Source organism: Nicotiana sylvestris, chromosome 5 (assembly GCF_000393655.2).
Source record: "Nicotiana sylvestris chromosome 5, ASM39365v2, whole genome shotgun sequence".
In the NCBI taxonomy this organism is placed as follows: Eukaryota; Viridiplantae; Streptophyta; class Magnoliopsida; order Solanales; family Solanaceae; genus Nicotiana; species Nicotiana sylvestris.
Genome location: NC_091061.1, coordinates 133,836,043 through 133,855,564, shown reverse-complemented (window position 1 = coordinate 133,855,564; position 19,522 = coordinate 133,836,043). Strand labels below are relative to the sequence as shown.

Here is a 19,522-nt window from a genome sequence, read left to right as displayed (position 1 = left end):
GTCGTTGGAGCACTATTTCAAGAAGGAACATCTCAAGTATGACCCCCGTACTTCAATGGCTAGCACTTCTCTCACTGAAAAGTGTGCATGAAGACCTATACTATGTCATATGATATTAAGGTATGACATGCGATAAAAAAGGAAAATCTTTTAATTCCGCCAAAAAGGATGCAAACGGTCAAATCATAGTATCATCTGACCCCCTTGATTTGGATTATTATACTGAAGAACAATCAGCCATTATTCAAGTGAATGCCAAGGCAAAAAAATTATTGTACAATGCTATCAGCAGAGAAGAATACAAAGAAAATGTAGGATAAGTTAGAAGTCACATATGAAGGAACAAACAAAGTGAAAGAAATAAGGATAAATCTCCTAGTTCGAGACTATGAAATGTTTCAAATGAAGGATGGATAATCAGTGGAGGACATATTTTCTAGGTTCACTAAAATTGTGATGACCTGGCCGGTCGCTTTGAACATTTGCACTTTGCTCGGTAGTTTGAGGGCGTGAGTAGTTCCGTGTGATGTATTATGACTTATGTGAATCATCGGTTTTGGTTTTCAGGTTATTCAGGATCGATTTGAAAGAATGAATTTCATGAGTTAAGCTTTAAGTTGGAAGAGTTGACCAAGTTTGACCTTTTAGTATTTGACCTCAGACTTGAGTTTTGATGGTTCTGTTAGGTCCAGATAGTGATTTTGGACTAGGATGTATGCCCGAATTTTCATTTGGATATTTCTAGAAGGTTTCGGCACAAATTGGCGAAAATTGGAATTTGAAGGTTTGCAAAAGTTCATAAGTTTGACCGAGAGTTGACTTTGGAGATTCCGGATTCGGATTGTGATTTCGGGAATTGGAATAGTTTCACACCCCGTTTTTAACCTCACTAACCCCTTTTAAATAGATAAAAGTGATTTTAAAACTTAAAAGGGTTTCAATTTGAAAAGTGACAAAAGATTGTTTTTCGAAGGATTTTTCAGAGTCGTCACCTGACATTTGGTTTTGGTGTGCCAGGTCGCCATATTTTTAAAAAGAATTCCTTCAAAACATATTGTACTCTAAAACATAATCTGCACTAGAGATTTTAGTTAAGGAGGTTCATTTGACTCGGGGATAAGGTGTTAGGCATTCCTCAAGTCCCGTAACTAGTACAGTTGCATACTCGATCTAGTTGTCTATTAAAAATATTCTAATTGAGGCTAAAGCACACGAGAAAGGCTAAATACAAAAAGGTTCGAGGTCGTCCCCACCTAGTAAATAAAAGAAAATAAATTAACAAACTAAATCTAGCTATCCTAAACTATGCCTCCATGGTGATGTCGCCTCGGCCTTCGTTTACAATCACTTCGGGACATTTCCCTGATAAAAATATTTACAGAGTTTACGGGGCATTATCTTGAATATAAACTAAAAGGGAACGACCTCTCACCTCAAGTAAAAGAAAAAAAAAACTAAAGTTTGCCTACCCGAGTATGGTTGGCCTAACATGCTACTAGCGAACCCCAAATAGATAAAATAGAAATAAATGCTAGAGAATTATCTAAACCCCAATAGCTTAATGTTCTATTCAAAATCCCATACTTGTTTCTTTACAGACCAATCCCGCAACCCAAGATTTTCAACCCCTTGGGCTACCAACCGAGCTACTAAATTTTTGTTGATTTAATTTGTAACGACCTGGCTGGTTGTTTTGCTTTATAGAACTTTGTTCTCCTAAATAAGACTTTTCGTACTTTCTTTTAGTGTTTTGTGACTTGTGGGGATGGTTAGTTTAGTATTTGGAAGGGTTCGGGTTGAAATCAAAACACTTGGTTCCTTAAGGTTGGCTTAAAAGGCTAAGTTTGGCTTAGGTCAAATCTTTGAGTAAACGACCCCGTAATCGAGATTTGACGGTTGCAATAGGTTTGTATGATAATTTTGGACTTGGGCGTATGTTTGGATCGGGTTTTGGATAACCCGTGAGCATTTCAACGCCTAATAGTGAAAGTTGGCATTTGAGTGAATTTCATAAGTTTAGGTTGAAGTAGATTTATACATTCTAGACGTCCGTTTGGGATCCAAGCATGGGAATAGCTCCGTATGGTGATTTTGAACTTGAGAGCATGTCCGGAAGTAGATTCGGAGGTCCGTAAGTCGTTTCGGGGTCAATTGGCGAAAGTTAAAAATTTAAAGTTTTTGGAAAATTTGACCGAGGGTGGACATTTTGATATCGGGTTTGAATTCCAGTTTTGGAAGTTGGAGTAAGTGAGTAATATCATTTAAGACTCGCACGCAAAATTTGGCATCTTTCCGAGTTGATTTGATAAGGATCGGACACGCATAAGTGTTTTTAGAAGTTTTTGAGTGCATGAGTTAATCCATGCGTTTTAGCATCCGATTCGTGGTTTTTTGATGTTAATTCAGTGCTTTGATCATGCGAGCAAATTTGTATGGTGTTGTTAGACTTGTGTGGGTATTTGGTGTGGAGCGCCGAGGGTTCGGGTGAGCTTCAGATGTTCGGAAGGATGAAAAACACATCAGTTTTCTAGTCTTTCTTGGCATCAGTTGCAGGTCTCGCAAATGCGAGAATTTGTTCGCAAATGCGAACCACGTATTTGCGAGAAGGGCTTCGCAATTGTGAAGGAGCCCGACCTAGGCAGTGTTCGCAGTTGCGACACATCAGCCACATTTTCAATCTCAGCAGTGTCTATATTTGCGACTCCTTGGTCGCATTTGCGACTTTGGCAGCCTAAGCCCAGGTTTGCATTTGCGATGGTTTTGTCGTATTTGCGAACCAGGTGTCGCACCTGAGGCATGTGCACAACTTATTAATTACGAGACTTAGACTATTTAGCTCATTTTCTTTCAATTCAATTTTTGGATCTCTTGGAAGGGGATTTTCACCTAGCAATTTGAGGTAAGCAATTTCTACACAACATGAGTTAAATACATAGATTATGGATAGATTGACAAGTAAAAATTGGTGAAAATCAAGGGTTTAGATGAAAACCTAAGTTTTTGATAAAAATGAGATTTGGCCACAAAATTGGTTAAGGAGTTTAGTAAAAATTATATATTAGAGTTTGTGGGGTTATGGGTATCAACTTTGTTCGAACATTTTCGGAATCCGGGCACGTAGGCCCAGAGGTAAATTTTAGAAATCTTACATTTAGAGTTGGGTAATCACTTTAATAGCGGGTGTCACACCTCCCTTTTTCGCACCCGCGAGGGCGCAAGAGAGTTTTTCCAATTAAAGGACAATCGAAACGGGATTGGTTTAATTATTTCAGAGTCGCCACTTGGGAAATTTAGGGTGTCCCAAGTCACCAATTTTAATCCCGAATCGAGGAAAAGAATGACTCCATATTACAGTCTGCGTACTAGAAATCCGGATAAGGAATTCTGTTAACCCGGGAGAAGGTGTTAGGCATTCCCGAGTTCCGTGGTTCTAGCACGGTCGCTCAACTGTTATATTTGGCTTATTTATCTGATTTTAAATACAATATGAACTTATGTGCAAATTTTATCTTTCAACCGCTTTTATCATTTACTGTTATTTTTATCAAGAATTGCAACGTTATAAAAATGTATCTCGAACCACGTCACAATCAATGTACCCGTGATTAGAACACATTTCGACTCCGTTGAGAATTGGATTTGGGTCACATAAATGTGCACCCGAGTTTAAGAAGGTAAGATTTATTAAGGCGCGTCCTAAAGAGTCTAACATATTGTTATTTTAGGAAGAGGCCGTGAAGGTTCATTAAACGGCCAAATCCAAAGTCTAGTCAATGGTTATGTATTTTATTGAGGGCCCCGGCGGTTTGTGATTTATTTGGCGAGACTCGTCTCATTTTTATTTTAAAGGATAAACCTATAGTGACTATATTTTCTATTAAGTTCGTCTCTAAAATAAAAGAAAATCTCTTAATTATTTACATGTTGAAAACGTAACTTATTAGTTATTAGTTTACGGCTAATGCGATTGGAAAATTGCGATCGAGTTTGTACAAAGAAAAACTGCTTTCATTTTTATATTCTATTATTTACTAATGCTAGAACATGAGAGGGATACACAATAATATCAAAGCAGATTAACTATTCTTCAAATAATTTAAACTAGCATTATTAGATGAAGAAATCATACATATGCAGCCTCATTACTCATTAATTAATCGACTACATTTTTATACAAAGAGAGGAAAATTAATATTCAAACACAGATCCAAACAAAAGAATTCAACAGGAACAGGAGCCTGATTAATATTTCATTTTTCGCTTCAAGCCAAGAGTGTACAAATGTGTACCTGGAAACAGCAGTACAAGAACAAAAGAAGTAGGAGTCAGCAACAGTAATAACGCGGCAACAGCAGGTTCAGCAACACCGCAAAACCAGTAACAACCAGTAGAATGACCCAGTAACAGATTGAAAACTCAGCAGTGCAAAAGTACAATCGCAGTCAAAGCAGAAGAGAGAAAAGATACGAGATGCAGTAGTTTCTGACTTTTGAATAACACTCGAAGAAAAGCAAACAGAATTGTTCGAGTGAAAGTTCAAATTGTCTTTCTCTTTTACTATCACAAACTCTCTCAAGTATAAAAGTATGTCAACTCTCAAGTGTAAAAGAATCTGTCAACTCTCTCTAAAAATCCTCTCAATAATATTCAACTCTTTTTCTCTCCCCCAAAAATCCTTCTTAAAACTCTCTAGTCAAGAATGACTCTATATATAGCAAGACAAGTCTTCTATTCCCAACCCCAAAATTATTCCCCCAATGGCATGCTTTGGCCCACTATTAAATGTCTTCTTTATTTTAAATTTTGTCCCCCATGCCTACATTAAATAAGTACAAGATTCCCAACCCATTACAATTTGTCTCCCATGTTTATATTAAACAAGTACAAGATTCCTCCCCATTATGTTTTGTCTTGTCCCCCATTATATTAAACAAGTACATCAAAAACCCCACCCCATTATATTTGTCCCCCATGCTTAACATAAAGAATCAAAATAATGTTCAATTACCAAACTACCCCTCCGACCTTATTGCAATTACAAATCTACCCCCGAATGCAATGCAATTTACCAAATTACCCCTCTGCTCTAAACAATCAATTAATCATAACTCAACCAAAATATAGTCAAGATGACCAATTTCTCAACAATCTTCAACAACAATTTACATGAACATGATGAACAACACAAACTCCAAATTAATGGAATGAATTAACCATATCGGGAACCAATCCTGGTTAATTTAGACCATGAATGTATGAGCAAGAACACAACAATACGAACAACAAAACACATGATTCAAACTAAATTAACAAATCAAAGACAAACATAATCTCATATTAAATCACTAGATTTAAACATGAACTTCAAACAAAGATGAACATGAATTAAATCTATTTTTAAGCAACAAAACATGACGGATTCACATGATTCAAACAACATTACTAATTTCTGAAAAATACATAACAACATGAAACAAATAGAAGAAATAATTAATTAAATTTCAATTTGAATCCAACAAACATTAAACTAACAAATATTCACTTAAACAACAATACAAACATGAAACAAACATGAAAAATAACTAATTAATCTTTCATTTGAAATCTGAAAAATTAATTTAACAAACAACACATGAACATGAACTAAAAATTAATTCAAACGATAAACAAAACAAACATTTACCGATTTTAGATTCGAAAATATCAAAACAAAATACGGACAAAATAAGACTCAAAAACTACTAACCGGATCGAAATGACGAACAAACGACTAAACCAACAACGAACTTGACGAGCCTCGACCAAAGCTCGAACCAACGATGACGAACGCTATTAAGAAGTAACTGAAGAAGCTGGACGGGACAGTAGCAGCAGACTGGACGATGAAGTGGAAGGCAGAAGCAGCTGGGGGTGTGTTTGTTGCTTGCGTGAGGAAGATGGAGGTGAGGCATCAACTCGGCAGCAGCAGCTCGGAGCTTGGTTGTTGACGAGGCAACACTAGCAGCCCAAAGCAGAAACGAGCAGCCAGCAGCTGGTTGCCGCAGCATCGACGGGGGTTGTTAATGGTGAAGCAGCAACGAGAAACAAGCGAAGCGAGGCGGCAGTTCGGTTGTTCGAGCTGTTCGCAGCTGAGGACGAAACAATAACGGAGGTCGTTTGGGCAGTGACGACGTCAGGGCAGTGACTGCATCCATGGCGGACTGTCTGGGCCATCACTGGTCGTTGATTGTTATGGCATGGAAGGCGGTTGACGACGAGGGTGAGGGCAGCCATGGACGTCGAGCTCGAACTCGAGCTTGACGAAGGACGAAGAAGACGAAGTGATGACGCAGACGAACTGTTTGTTAGTGGCGTTTGGACGTGAGGGAGTGGGGTCGAGGGCAGCCATGGAAAGCAGCCATGGATGGCTTGGGGATGAAGGTTTTGGGAGAGAAAGAAGATGGAGGGGGACGGGTAGTTAGTTTTAGGTTTTTAGGGTTTTTTGTTCTTTTTGTTTTTTCTTTTGTTTTGTTTTTTGAATGAAGAGGGGTGTTGGGTTAATGGGTTAATGGGGCGGACCGGGTCGACCCGTGTGAAGTGGACTGGGTCGTGGACAATTGTTTGGGTCTGGGGTTGAAAATTGAAGAAGTGGCCCAATCCGATTTTTATTTGTATTTTTTGTTATCTTTTCTTCTTTTATTTTCTAAAACTAAATTATAAAAATACTTAAATTTTTATTAAGAACTAAATTAAGTTATAAAATCGCAAATTAACTCCCAATAATAATTAACGCGCAATTAAGTAATAATTAAGCATAAAATTGTTCATTTGGACATTAAATGCTAAAAATGCAAAAGATGCCTATTTTTGTAATTTTTAATTTTTGTAAAACTAATTTAATTACTAACAATTGTAGAATTAAATCCTACATGCAAAATGCGACATATTTTTATATTTTTTATTAATTTAACAAATAAGCAAACACAGACAAATACAAATAATTATCTAAAAATATCACAAAAGTACTCAAAATTGCACACCAAGGAAAATCATTTTATTTTGCATTTTTTGGGAGTATTTCTCATATAGGGCAAAAATCACGTGCTTACAGCGGGGATATGAACTCTTGAGCATAAATTGATTAATTTATATAATATTTGACTAGTTTCGAGTCGTTTGGCACCAAATTTGGGGGTTTGAGCACAACCTTGGACCGGAAAGTAGGCCTTGAGACGAGGTAAGTCTCTTTTCTAACCTTGTAAGAGGGAATTAACTCCATAGGTAAATTATAATTAACATATGCTCTTATTTGTAGGGGCTACGTACGTACGAGGTGACGAGAGTCCGTATATAGCTACTAATTATGCTATTGTTCGGGTAGTGTAGGACCCATATCATGTTATACTTGAAATATTTGCACCCGTACTTGATAACTTAAATGCTTCAGTCACAATGGAAATTGATAAAAGAATTGTAATAGGTTAAATTCACTTACTTGAATGTTGTGAATGGAACATTTGACTGTAAATGAGAATTTTTGTTTTATTTTAAATGTTTTCTATTTGTGGAGCCGACCGAATGCCTTAGTAGTAGATAGATGCATCTATGGTTCGTGTCGTTCGACCCTCAGCAGTGCATAGTTTAAATATTATGTTGGATCGGGCCGTACGACCTCGGCATGATTTGCGCATGATAAATCATTGGAACTATTAATGATTTATATTGCTTAAATGCCTTGAGATACAAACTGTTAAATGATGAAAATAAATTTGGGACTTCAATATTTGTGAAAGGAGTATTTACTATTTCCTGTTATTGAGTTTCAGTATTATTCATGTAACCCATGCTTAATATATAATTTTGATATATCATTGTTAGCCTATAGTAAGTGTCAAAGTCGACCCCTCGTCACTACTTCTTCGAGGTTAGACTTGATACTTACTGGGTACATGTTGTTAATGTACTCACGCTACACTTCTGCACTTAAATATGCAGGATCTGAGGCAGATACATCTGGTGCACGCACGCTTGACTTTTGGTACGAGACTATACGGTGAGCTGCCTTTCCGAGCCGTTCTGCAGCAGCCGAAGTCTTCCTTTTGTTATATTTTTTTGTTTATTTTATTTTAGACAATAGATTAGTATTCTTTTGTATATTCTACTAGAGTGCTCATACACTTGTGACATCGGGTCTTGGCACACACTAGTAGACTTATAATTTATGGTTGTATTTCTACGATTATGACTGCATTTAGCTGCCTTTGTTCTAATTATTTTAAATCTGTTATCCCTTAAATCTTTTAAATTAAGGAAGTTATTTACTTGAAAAATATATTAAAATGGGATATCACTAGATTGTTCACTGTTGGCTTGCCTAGCAACGGTGCTGGGCGCCATCACAGCTTAAAATAAAATTAGGTCGTGACCACATGGTATCAGAGCTTTAGGTTTACGTAGGTATCACATGTTATGGGCAGACCTAATAGAGTCTTGCGTATCAGTACAAAGACGTTTATACTTATCTTCGAGAGGCTATAGTGTTACATCTCACATTTTCGTACGTTATAAGTTTCGTCTTCAGTTAATCGACGTAGACTCGGGAATAAGATTATCTTGAGATTAACGTATTTATGTTGTTTATAGCAAGCAATAAGTAAGTGTCATAAAGGATAAAGGGTACATGAATTAAAGAAAATGAGTTTCGCTGAAAGTGATCAATTTGGGATAAAATATGGGTCGAACGATAATACCCGATAATTATGAACTAGTACCATACAAAGTACCATATAACCACGGTAGTATCATGTATAAAGTATATTAAAAATAAGTAGTATTTTTAGGTAATTTGAGATAATTATTAATTATACAGATAATTAATTAATTACCGAGTAACGGAATATTACCTAGTAAATTATTAAAATATAAGATAAAGATTAATTTCTCCCCCCAAAACGTGGCAAAAGGCCACCAACTAAGAGAATGACTCTTAGTAATTCTAAGGACTAGGTGGCAATTAAGTAGCAAAGATATGGACAAATCATTTGTTATAATTAATATACAATTCTCACCTTCAGAACCTTAGGAACCTTTAGAAGTAAAAGGAATTAGCATTTTGCAATCCAAAAAAAACGTAACCTTTCTTAACATCTCTGGAAATAATAGCCATTTTCAAGCTTCCAACAAAGCTAATTCTTTCATTTACTAAAAATGAAACACCAACAGAAGATTAGCAAGCTTCAACAAAAAACGTTTTCCAACCAAAAATCCAACGAGAATTATTGGAATTTTAACAACATACAAATTTTGTGGTTCTAAAGGGGTACGATGCAATCTTTTGTGATGACTCAAAAGGTCATCACTTATTTTATAAATAAATTCTGTGTTTAGAAGCCTTAAAACCTCCCTTTTGTCTCACCTCGATTTGCGTGCACAGTTCGGACGTGTATCCGGAAAGCCATTATGTGAAAATCTGTTAAAAATAATGAACTTTTGCTTTTAAGATGAATTTAGGTTAACTTCGGTCAACATTTTGGGTAAACGGACCCGAATCTAGCCCCGTGATTTGACGGTCCTGGAGGGTCCATAGAAAAATATGGGACATGGCCGTATGCTCGGAATTGAATTCCAAGGTCCCAAGCCCAAGAAATGAATTTTTGAAGAAAATTGTTTAACTGAAATTTTAAGAATTTTTGGAAATTTGAATGTATTTGAAATTGATGGTTTCGGGCCCATATCTTGGTTCCGGAACACGGTACAGGTCTTATATGGTATTTAGGTTGAGCCTGTAAAATTTGGTAAGAAACGGACTTGAAATGACGTAAATCGGACCCTCGGTTGTGAAATTTGAAACTTAAGTGTTCTTGGGATTTTTCTTTGATTTTGATGCTAAATTCGTTGTTAAAGCTGTTAATTTGGAGATTTGATCGTACGAATAAATCCATATGATATTTTTGAGTTAGTATGCATGTTTGTTAGGAGCCCCGAGGGCTCGGGTGAGTTTCGGATAGGTTTCGAAAGGTTTTTAAACTTAGAAAAGCTGCAGGTTTTCAGTTTATGGTATTCTGGAGTTTTGTTCTTCGCGTTCGCGAAAGGACTCTTGCGAACGCAAAGGGTAAGTCAGGCTGAAGTACAATTCCTTCGACGCGAACGCGAAGCCTTGGGGGTGCTACCCTTCGCGAACGCGGACCTGCTATCATGAACGCGAAGGCCTTTTGGCCAGGACAGGGGGAAAGAGGTTTTTGTTCTACGCGAATGAGGCCACTGGCCCGCGAACTCGAAGACTTGAGGAGCTAAAGCTCCGCAAACGTGAGCCACTAAACGCGAACGCGACAGGCCCTTCGCGAATGCAAAGAAGGCCTATCCAGTGAACTAAAAACAATAGCAAAATCGGGATTGAGTCCATAACTTTATATTTTCAAAACTAGATAGCATTGAGGCGATTTTCAAAGAACAAGTTCTTCCCCAAAGCATTGGTATATGATTCTAAACCTTTTCCTTTCAATTTTCCATTGCATTTTATCAATTTTCATCCAAAAATCTAGGGTTTTTATGGTAGAAATTAAGAATTTGGGTAGAGTTAGGGCTTTTTAAATAATTGGAATTTAGACCTCGTGTTGGGTTCGGATTTTGAAACTAATTTCATATTTAGGCTCGTGGGTGAATGAGTTATCGGGTTTTGGTCCGAACCTCGAGTTTCGACCAAGCGGGTCCGGGGTCGATTTTTGACTTTTTAGGGGAAATGCAAGAAAACCTATAATTAAGTATTGAGTATGAATTCTTTAGTATTTATTGATGTTGTTAAATTAATTTGGGCTAGATACAAGTAATTTGGAGGCGAATTCTAAAGGAAAAGCGGTGTTTGAGGCTTGAGTTGGCCGTGGAAGTTTGAGGTAAGTGTTTGGTCTAACCTTAGCTTGAGGATTAGACGTTGTGTCTTATTTGCTATGTGTTAATTGTGGAGTACGATGTAAAGGCATAGTGACGAGTATCCATACGTCGGTGTCAAGCATGCCCGTGAGTCTAGTGTTGTAATTGTTGTGACTCCGTTGTGATTTATTCATGCCTAATATGATGATTATCATTGTTGGTTCCCTTGCCGGGATTTTATTATTTATAACATTGTCTCCTCTGCCGGGATGTTATTATTTATGACATTGTCTCTCTTGGCGGGATGTTTTTGTTTATGATATTATCTCCCTTGTCGGGATGTAGTTGTTACACTCTTGTTCCCTTACTGGGATTCTTTTATGACTCATGTTGAATTGAAATTGGAGCGGGTTGCACGCCTGTAACAAGATATATGAAATGGGAGCGGGTTACACGCCTATAACAAGATATATAAAATAGGAGCGGGTTGCACGCCTGCAACACGATATATGAAATGGGAGCGGGTTGAATGCCTGCAATGAGATATATGAAGTGGGATCGGGTTGCACGCCCGCAACGAGATATATGAAATGAGATCGGGTTGCACGCCTGCAATGAGATACATGAGATGGGATCGGGTTGCATGCCTGCAATAAGATATGAAATGGAAATGAATTCTGTGTTTGTTTTCCTTATCCTTGTTAGTAATTGGATTTTGGTTTCTTTACATTCCTCTTTGGTATTCCGTTGTTATCTGTTACTCCCTGCAACATATTTTCCCCTCCCATCTTTAGTTATAATTATCTGCTGTTATTTTTTGTTGTATATGATTTAACTGCAATAGTTTATTTGGTAGTCTAGTTCTAGCCTCTTCACTACTTCACCGAGGTTAGGCTAGGCACTTACCATCACATGGGGTCGGTTGTGCTGATACTACACTCTGCACTGTGTGTAGATCCCGGTACAGTAGCTTTAAGACCATAGCTTTGAGTTGCTGCCTTCAGTCCATTCGGAGATCCCAGGTAGTCCTGCAGGCGTCCGCAGGCCTTGGCATCTCCTTCCATCCTTTTATTCTGTTTCTTTTACGTATTTCAGAGACTGTGTTGCAATAAATCTTTCGAACCTTTATCTGTAGTATTCCTAGACAGTCTGTGGAATTGTGACACAAGTTCTGGGTAGTTTATGTATGGATTTGTATTAGCATCTTTATTAAAATATTACATTTCAGTCTTCCGCTTATTAAATTCCGCTGTTTTATTTAATGTTGATTATTAATTGCTAAAGGATTAAAATAAATAAAAGGTAAATAATTTAAATGGTTGGCTTGCCTAGCTTTCACTAGTAGGCGCCATCACGACTCCCGGGGGTGGGAAATCCGGGTCGTGACAAGTTGGTATCAGAGCTCTAGGTTACTTAGGTCTCACAATTCACTGACAAGCTTAGTAAAGTCTGAGGGATCAGTACAGAGACGTCTACAGAGTTATGAAAAACTTTACATCTATTCTTTCCTGTCATGCGGTTTGGTTTCTCAATCCTAATTGAATTTCTACGATATTCTTTTGCAGATGGTGAGAACACACGCTTCCTCATCCACTGATCAGCAGCCCGAGTCCCTAGAAGCAGCTTCCACGAGGGGCAGAGGGCGAGGGCGAGGCCGTGCTAGAGGCCGAGGTAGGGATAGAGCTCAGCCCAGAGTAGCAGCACCAGCGGTGGAGCCTCAGGTTGAGTTTGATGATGAGGTTCCGGCCCAGGCAGTTTCGTTGGGCCCAACTCAGGTCCCAGAGGGGTTCATTGCTACCCCAGTCCTCCAGGATGCTTTGGTCCATCTTGTGGGCCTTATGGAGAGTTTCACCCAGGCAAGCTTGCTTCTTGTAGCACCAGCCGTCTCTTAGGTTGGAGGAAGAGCCCAGACTCTTGCTACCCGCATTCCGGAGCAGATGGCTCCCCGTTTCAGACTCCAGCAACTCAGCCATTTGGAGTAGTTCCGCCGGGTATGGTAGCTTAGACCGGTGATGGAGCAGCTATGTCTGCTGATGCCTTATGGAGATTGGACAGGTTCACCAAGCTCTTCACTACCACTTTCAGCGTTGCATCTTCTGAGGATCCCCAGGATTATTTAGACAGATGTCATAAGGTTCTCAGGAACATGGGGATAGTAGAGACCAATGGGGTCGACTTTGCTACTTTTCGCTTATCTGGATCCGCCAAGACTTGGTGGAGAGATTATTGTTTGGATAGACCAGTTGGGTCACCAGCTTTGACTTGGGATCAGTTTTCTCAGCTATTTCTGGAGAAGTTTCTTCCTATTACTCAGAGGGAGAACTATATGAGGTAGTTTGAGCGTCTCCAGTAGGGTTCTATGACTGTTACTCAGTACGAGACCAGATTTATTGACTTGGTCCATCATGCTCTTATTATACTTCCCACTGAGAAAGAGAGAGAGAGAGAGAGAGGAAGTTCATTGAGGGACTCATTCAGCCTATTCAATTGCAGATGGCTAAGGAGACAGGGAGTGAGATTTCTTTTCAGGAGGCGGCCAATGTGGCCAGGAGAGTTGAGATGGTTCTTTCGCAGGGGGTGGTCAGGGGTCTGACAAGAGGCCTCGTCATTCAGGAAAATTCAGTGGTGCATCGTTTGGAGGCAGGGATTCGTATAGTAGAGGACATCCTCCTAGGACTTTTCAGTCAGCACTTCAGGTTTCTCGTGGTGCTTCAGGTGGCCGTGGTTCTCACATGTAGTATTCTGATCAGCAATCCTATAGTGCATCACCAGCTCCTATCAGTGCACCTCTGCTTCAGAGTTTTCAAGGTCGTCAGCCCTAGCAGCCGAGGGCCTGTTTTACTTGTGGCGACACGAGGCATATTGCTAGATTTTACCCTTCACCACCGAGCAGTTCTCAGCACCAGGGTTCCCGTGCCATGGTTCAGGCACCGAATGTTCCACCATCCGCTCAGCCAGCTAGAGGTGGAGGTAGGGGTGCTATAAGTGGAGGTAGATGTATTAGAGGTGGAGCTCAGGCCGCTAGAGGTGGAGGCCAGCCAGCAAGAGGCCATCCCAGAGATGTAGTTCAGAGTGGTGGGGCCCAGCCCCGATGTTATGCACTTCCAGCCAAGCCTAAGGCTGAGGCTTCCGATGCAGTTATCACAGGTACTGTTCTGGTTTGTAGTAAAGATGCTTCAGTTCTATTTGATACAGGGTCTACATACTCCTATGTGTCATCTTATTTTGCACCATATCTGGTCATGCCTAATGATTCTTTGAGTGCTTCTGTATATGTGTCTACACCGGTGGGTGATTCAATTATAGTAGATCGTGTCCATCATTCATGTATAGTTGTGATTGGGGGACTTGAGACTTGAATAGATTTCTTACTATTGGACATGATTGATTTTGATGTCATATTGGGAATGGACTGGTTATCACCTTACCACGCTATCTTGGACTGTCATGTCAAGACTGTGACCTTAGCCTTGCCGGGTTTACCTCGTTTAGAGTGGAGAGGGACTCCTAGTCATTCTACCTGTAGGGTTATCTCGTATATGAAGGCTCGACGTATGGTCGAGAAGAGGTGTTTGGCTTATTTGGCATATGTTCGTGATTCTAGTGCTAAGGTTCCTTCTATGGATTCTGTGCCTATAGTTCATGAGTTTCCTGAGGTGTTTCCTTCTGACCTACCGGGTATGCCACCCGGCAGGGATATTTACTTCTGTATTGATTTGTCTCCGGGCACTAAGCCCATTTCTATTTTATCGTATCGTATGGCCCCACCTGAGTTGAAAGAGTTGAAGGAGCAGTTGCAAGACTTGCTTGATAAAGGCTTTATTAGACCTAGTGTCTCGCCTTGGGGTGCGTCAGTGTTGTTTATTAAGAAGAAGGACAGATCGATGAGGATGTGTATAGATTATCGGCAGTTGAACAAGGTTACAATCAAGAATAAGTATCCATTGCCGAGGATTGATGATTTGTTTGATCAGCTTCAAGGTGCCAAGGTATTTTCGAAGATTGACTTGAGATCTAGGTACCGTCATTTGAGGATTAGGGCATTCGATGTCCGTAAGACAGCTTTCTGCACTCGGTACTGGCATTATGAGTTCTTGGTGATGTCATTTGGGTTGACAAATGCCCCATCAACGTTTATGGATTTGATGAACCGAGTATTCAAGCCTTACTTGGATTCATTCGTAATAGTCTTCATTGATGATATTTTGATCTATTCCCGCAGCCGGGAAGAGCACGAGCAACATCTGAGAGTGGTCCTCCAGACTTTGAGAGAGAGTCAGTTGTATGCTAAGTTTTTGAAGTGTGAGTTCTGGTTGAGTTCAGTTACATTCTTGTGTCATGTTGTATCAGCAGAAGGTATTTAGGTAGATCCGAAGAAGATAGAGGTAGTCAACAACTGGCTTAGACCCGCATCAGCTACAGAGATCCGGAATTTCTTGGGTTTCGTAGGCTATTATTGTCGGTTTGTGGAGGGGTTTTCATATATTGCATCCGCGATGACCAGGTTGACCCAGAAGGGTGCCCAAATTAGGTGGTCAGACGAGTGTGAGGTGAGCTTTCAGAATGTCAAAACAGCCTTGACTACGGCGCCGGTGTTGGTTTTGCCCACAGGTTCAGGGTCATATACAGTTTATTGTGATGCATCACGTATTGGACTTGGTGCGGTGTTGATGCAGGATGGCAAGGTCATTGCTTATGCTTCGCGTCAGTTGAGGATTCATGAGAAGAACTATCCGGTTCATGATTTGGAGTTAGCAGCCATTGTTCACGTGTTGAAGATTTGGAGGCATTATTTGTATTGCGTGGCATGTGAGGTGTTCACGGATCACAAGAGTCTTTAGTATTTGTTCAAGTAGAAGGAGCTAAATTTGAGGCAGAGAAGGTGGTTGGAGCTATTAAAAGACTATGATATCACCATCTTATATCATCCGGGAAAGGCTAATGTGGTGGCCGATGCTTTGAGTAGGAAGTCAGCCAGTATGGGCAGTCTTGCATATATTCCAGTCGGTGAGAGACCGCTTTCTTTGGATGTTCAGGCTTTAGCCAATCAGTTCATGAGGTTGGATGTTTCTGAGCCCAGCCGTGTATTAGGTTGCACAATCGCTCGTTCTTCTTTATTGGAGCATATCCGAGATCGGTAGTATGATGATCCTCATTTGTGTGTCCTTAGAGACACGGTGCAACACGGTGGTGCCAAGCAGGTTACATTAGGAGATGATGGAGTTTTAAGGCTGCAGGGTCGAGTTTGTGTGCCTAATGTGGATGGGCTCCGAGAGTTGATTTTAGAGGAGGCCCATAGTTCCCGGTACTCTATTCATCCGGGCACCGCTAAGATGTATCAGGATTTGCAACAACATTATTGGTGGAGGAGGATGAAGAAGGATATTGTTGCATATGTGGCTCGGTGTTTGAATTGTCAAAAAGTTAAGTACGAGCATCAGATGAAAGTACAAGAGGGGTGTGAATTGTATATTTTTAAACTTAATCGGTTACTAGTTGACTAGTTTATCGAATAGTCGACTAGATATAATAACCTAACAGTTATGATGACAGAAAGTAAGATGCAAAAAGTAAATGCAGGAATTAAAGACATCAGAATTTTTTACTGGTTCGGATTTAATGTGAATCCTAGTGTAGTCCCCTTGGGTTTCAAGGGAGTTCTCTTTAGTAAATATGTTTCTCCGAGTACAGTTGAAATGTCTTGACAACACAGTTCCTCAAACACTCATTTCTTTTTTATACAATGCCTCACCAGTGTTACACTCTCTTTTTTCTCTGACTTGTTACACAACAGATCTTAGTGAAGTACAATGTTTGCTTGCAGTAGAAAAAAGAGAGGGATTTTGGTTCGATCAAAGTATATCTGACTAAGGTTTAAGGCTGACTATAAATACTTCGATGAAGGTCGAGGCTTGACAACCCTAAAGATTTGATCCTTGGAAAGAGATTGATTCTTTCCGAGAATAAGACATCTAGCTGTTGCTCTTCTTTGATTTCCTACTTTTAACAGATGTATGTAATGAAGGCTTGCTCCTTGATTGTTGGTTCTTCCGAAATTAGTTGCATATCAATCTTTACAGGATCTTCAATTTTCCGGGTATGCTGGCCTTGATTCATGCCTTGAGTTTAGGCTTGCTTGATTTTCTCCATCGCAGCTGGCTGTTAATCTTTGCTGATTGATTTGCTGATTGAGTTCTTTCCTTAGGTATCCAGATTTGCGAGTTCTTTCCTTAGGCATCCAGATTTGCTGATTGGATTGTAATCTTTGCTGATTGATTTCTTCACTTAAGCATCAAGATTGACCCCAGCGATCTTGTAGTATCTTCTTAATTCCTTGTAATTGACTTCCTGCGGAGGTATATTATTTGCATCATTAAAACTATATCTAACAATCTCCCCCTTTTTGATGATGACAAAATAATATATAAGTGTAAACACCAGTTGACTTCCCTGTATTTTACTCCCCCTCAATATATGCAGTTGACTAGTCCATGATACTCTCCCTCAGTTCATGCAGTTGACTAGTCTATGGTAGAGTCGACTCCTACCACAGAACTTTACCTGTACAGATATAACATATACTCTTTCTCCCCCTTTTTGGCATCATCAAAGAGGGAACAAGCCAAAAACTAAATAGAATATATAACATTTAAACAGGACAGCTATAGGAATTATCCAATGGCGGAGAAAACAGCCCACAAAAACAGCACATCAAAAAAAATAAATTATCCAAAGGCTGAAAACATAGCCCATAACCAGCAGAGCAAAACAAATTGTCTTAAAACAACCACACTAACGACGCAGAAAATAAGTAAGGGTGTTGCAGATGGCCTCCTTCAATTGTTCAAAGCTAGCATTGGCTGAGATGCTCACTCCATCCAACCTGTCATGAATCTCCCTGAAGGCTTTGACAACATTCTCCCTAACTCTGAGAACATCAACTCTAATTTTGGACACATCAGACCCTATTTCCTTGGAAATGGCATGAATGTCACCAATAGTAGACTGAGTGGCTGTGATAAGATTTTTGATTTCAGAGAGTAGAGAGTCAATGGCACGAAGCTTGTCACCAAGATCAGGACTATCAAGACTGGGATGAGGGACAAAGGGTGAAGGTTTGGGCTCTATAGGGGCATGTTTTGCTTCACTATCATGCTTTTTAACCCAGGAGCCCTTTACACTCACATATCCCAGAGTAGCAAAGGCTCTAGAATTGTAAGACGTAGAGACAGTCATGAAGAGATAGTTGGACAGGGAAATTTGATGAGCTTCCAGAATGTGAGTGATTGCCATGCCATAGGGTAGACTGGTGGGATCTTCAACACTCTCGATCATGAAATTGATAACCCAGGAGGAAAGCTTGATTTTGAGTTTGGTCACTAGGCAATAGATGAAGAAGGTGTCTCTTGGAGAGAAGGTTGAAAAGGAACCAGTACGGGGAAGCATAGTAGTTGTTACAATGTGGGCCAGAACCCGAGTTTCGAAACTGACATTACTGGGACCTAACTGGTTTGGAAGGGATTCAGAGGGACACTCATCAATACACTGTTTGGCTTGGTCAAAGGAAATTTCAAAGTCATCATGACAGGTGTTTTAAACAGCATAGAAAAACCAGAACAACAACACAAAGAGCGAATCAAACAGCGCACAGTCAAGAACAATGCGCTTACCTAACACTAAAGATTCCAACTTATTAGGTTTACTAGAACAGAGATTTGCATAGAACATTTTTACCAGGGGTTCAAATACCTTAGGTGGAGGAATAGAGAAGAACTTAACCCAACCTTAATGAACGAAAAGGTCTTTGACCTTCCAATTGAGGGCTTCCATGTCATCAAGATCGACAACCCTTCCATGAGCGATGGGCTTGTCTTTCAGAGCAATGAAGAAATCCCTATTTGGGGAATCCCAGAAGTTGAGGTCAGATTCAAGAAAGGCAGAGAAATCAACCTTGTATTTCTTTGGGGTGGAGGAAACAAGGGTTCTTCCATGGGTTGCTTACCTAAAGCTTTTTCTCCTAAGAGTTAAGAGAGTTCAAAGAAATCTCCCTGAGAAGAGGCGAAACCCTCAGAGTTATCAGACCTTAGGTCTACTTGTTCTGGGGGCATAGATGGGGGTTTTGCTTTGGAATGAGTGCTTTTTCTGGTAGAGGCAGAGGGATTTATGGGATGTTTGGCCATTGTAAGGAAGGGGTTTGATCAGAGCTTTGGAGAGGAGATAAAGATGAAAGTGATTGAAAAGGGTTCTCCCGCCTTAAGAAGAGGGTTTCTGACGGTTGAGTACAGAAATTGAAAAATTGTCAGTTGACGGGACGCGATAATTGACTTTCGAACTTTGAACGACGAACTGATGTGAAAGAAGAGAAAAGAGAGGAAAAAACAGAGGCTTAATTAATGCATGAGTAAAGGACAATCATTGCACCAAAAATAAATTAACAATACATATAGGTCCTAAGGGTTATTAGTAATGCAAGTAATACCAAGTAATTTTCTTAAATCGTAAAATCTCTCCTCTAATAAAGGTTTAGTAAAAATATTAGCTAACTGGTCAGTGGTTCCAACAAAATATATTTCTATGTCTCCCTTAGGAACATTATCTCTGATTAAATGATGCTTGATATCTATATGCTTTGCTCTATAATGATGCAAAGGATTTTTGGAAAGACAAATAGCACTAG

The 19,522-nt window shown here is 39.6% G+C and overlaps 1 long non-coding RNA gene across 2 annotated transcripts in view; it reads right to left on the bottom strand.

The window, feature by feature from the left end:
- Positions 1 to 4,220: 4,220 nt before the first annotated feature.
- The window catches only part of LOC104216587 (uncharacterized), a 60,950-nt gene continuing 45,648 nt past the window's right edge, over positions 4,221 to 19,522 (bottom strand). Inside the window, exon 3 of one of the 2 annotated variants that reach the window (XR_011407683.1) lies at positions 4,221 to 4,289. This is a non-coding gene — a long non-coding RNA (uncharacterized lncRNA). Of the gene's footprint in view, positions 4,290 to 16,407; positions 17,194 to 19,522 lie in introns of those variants that run through there. The other variant, XR_011407682.1, reaches the window with a different exon arrangement.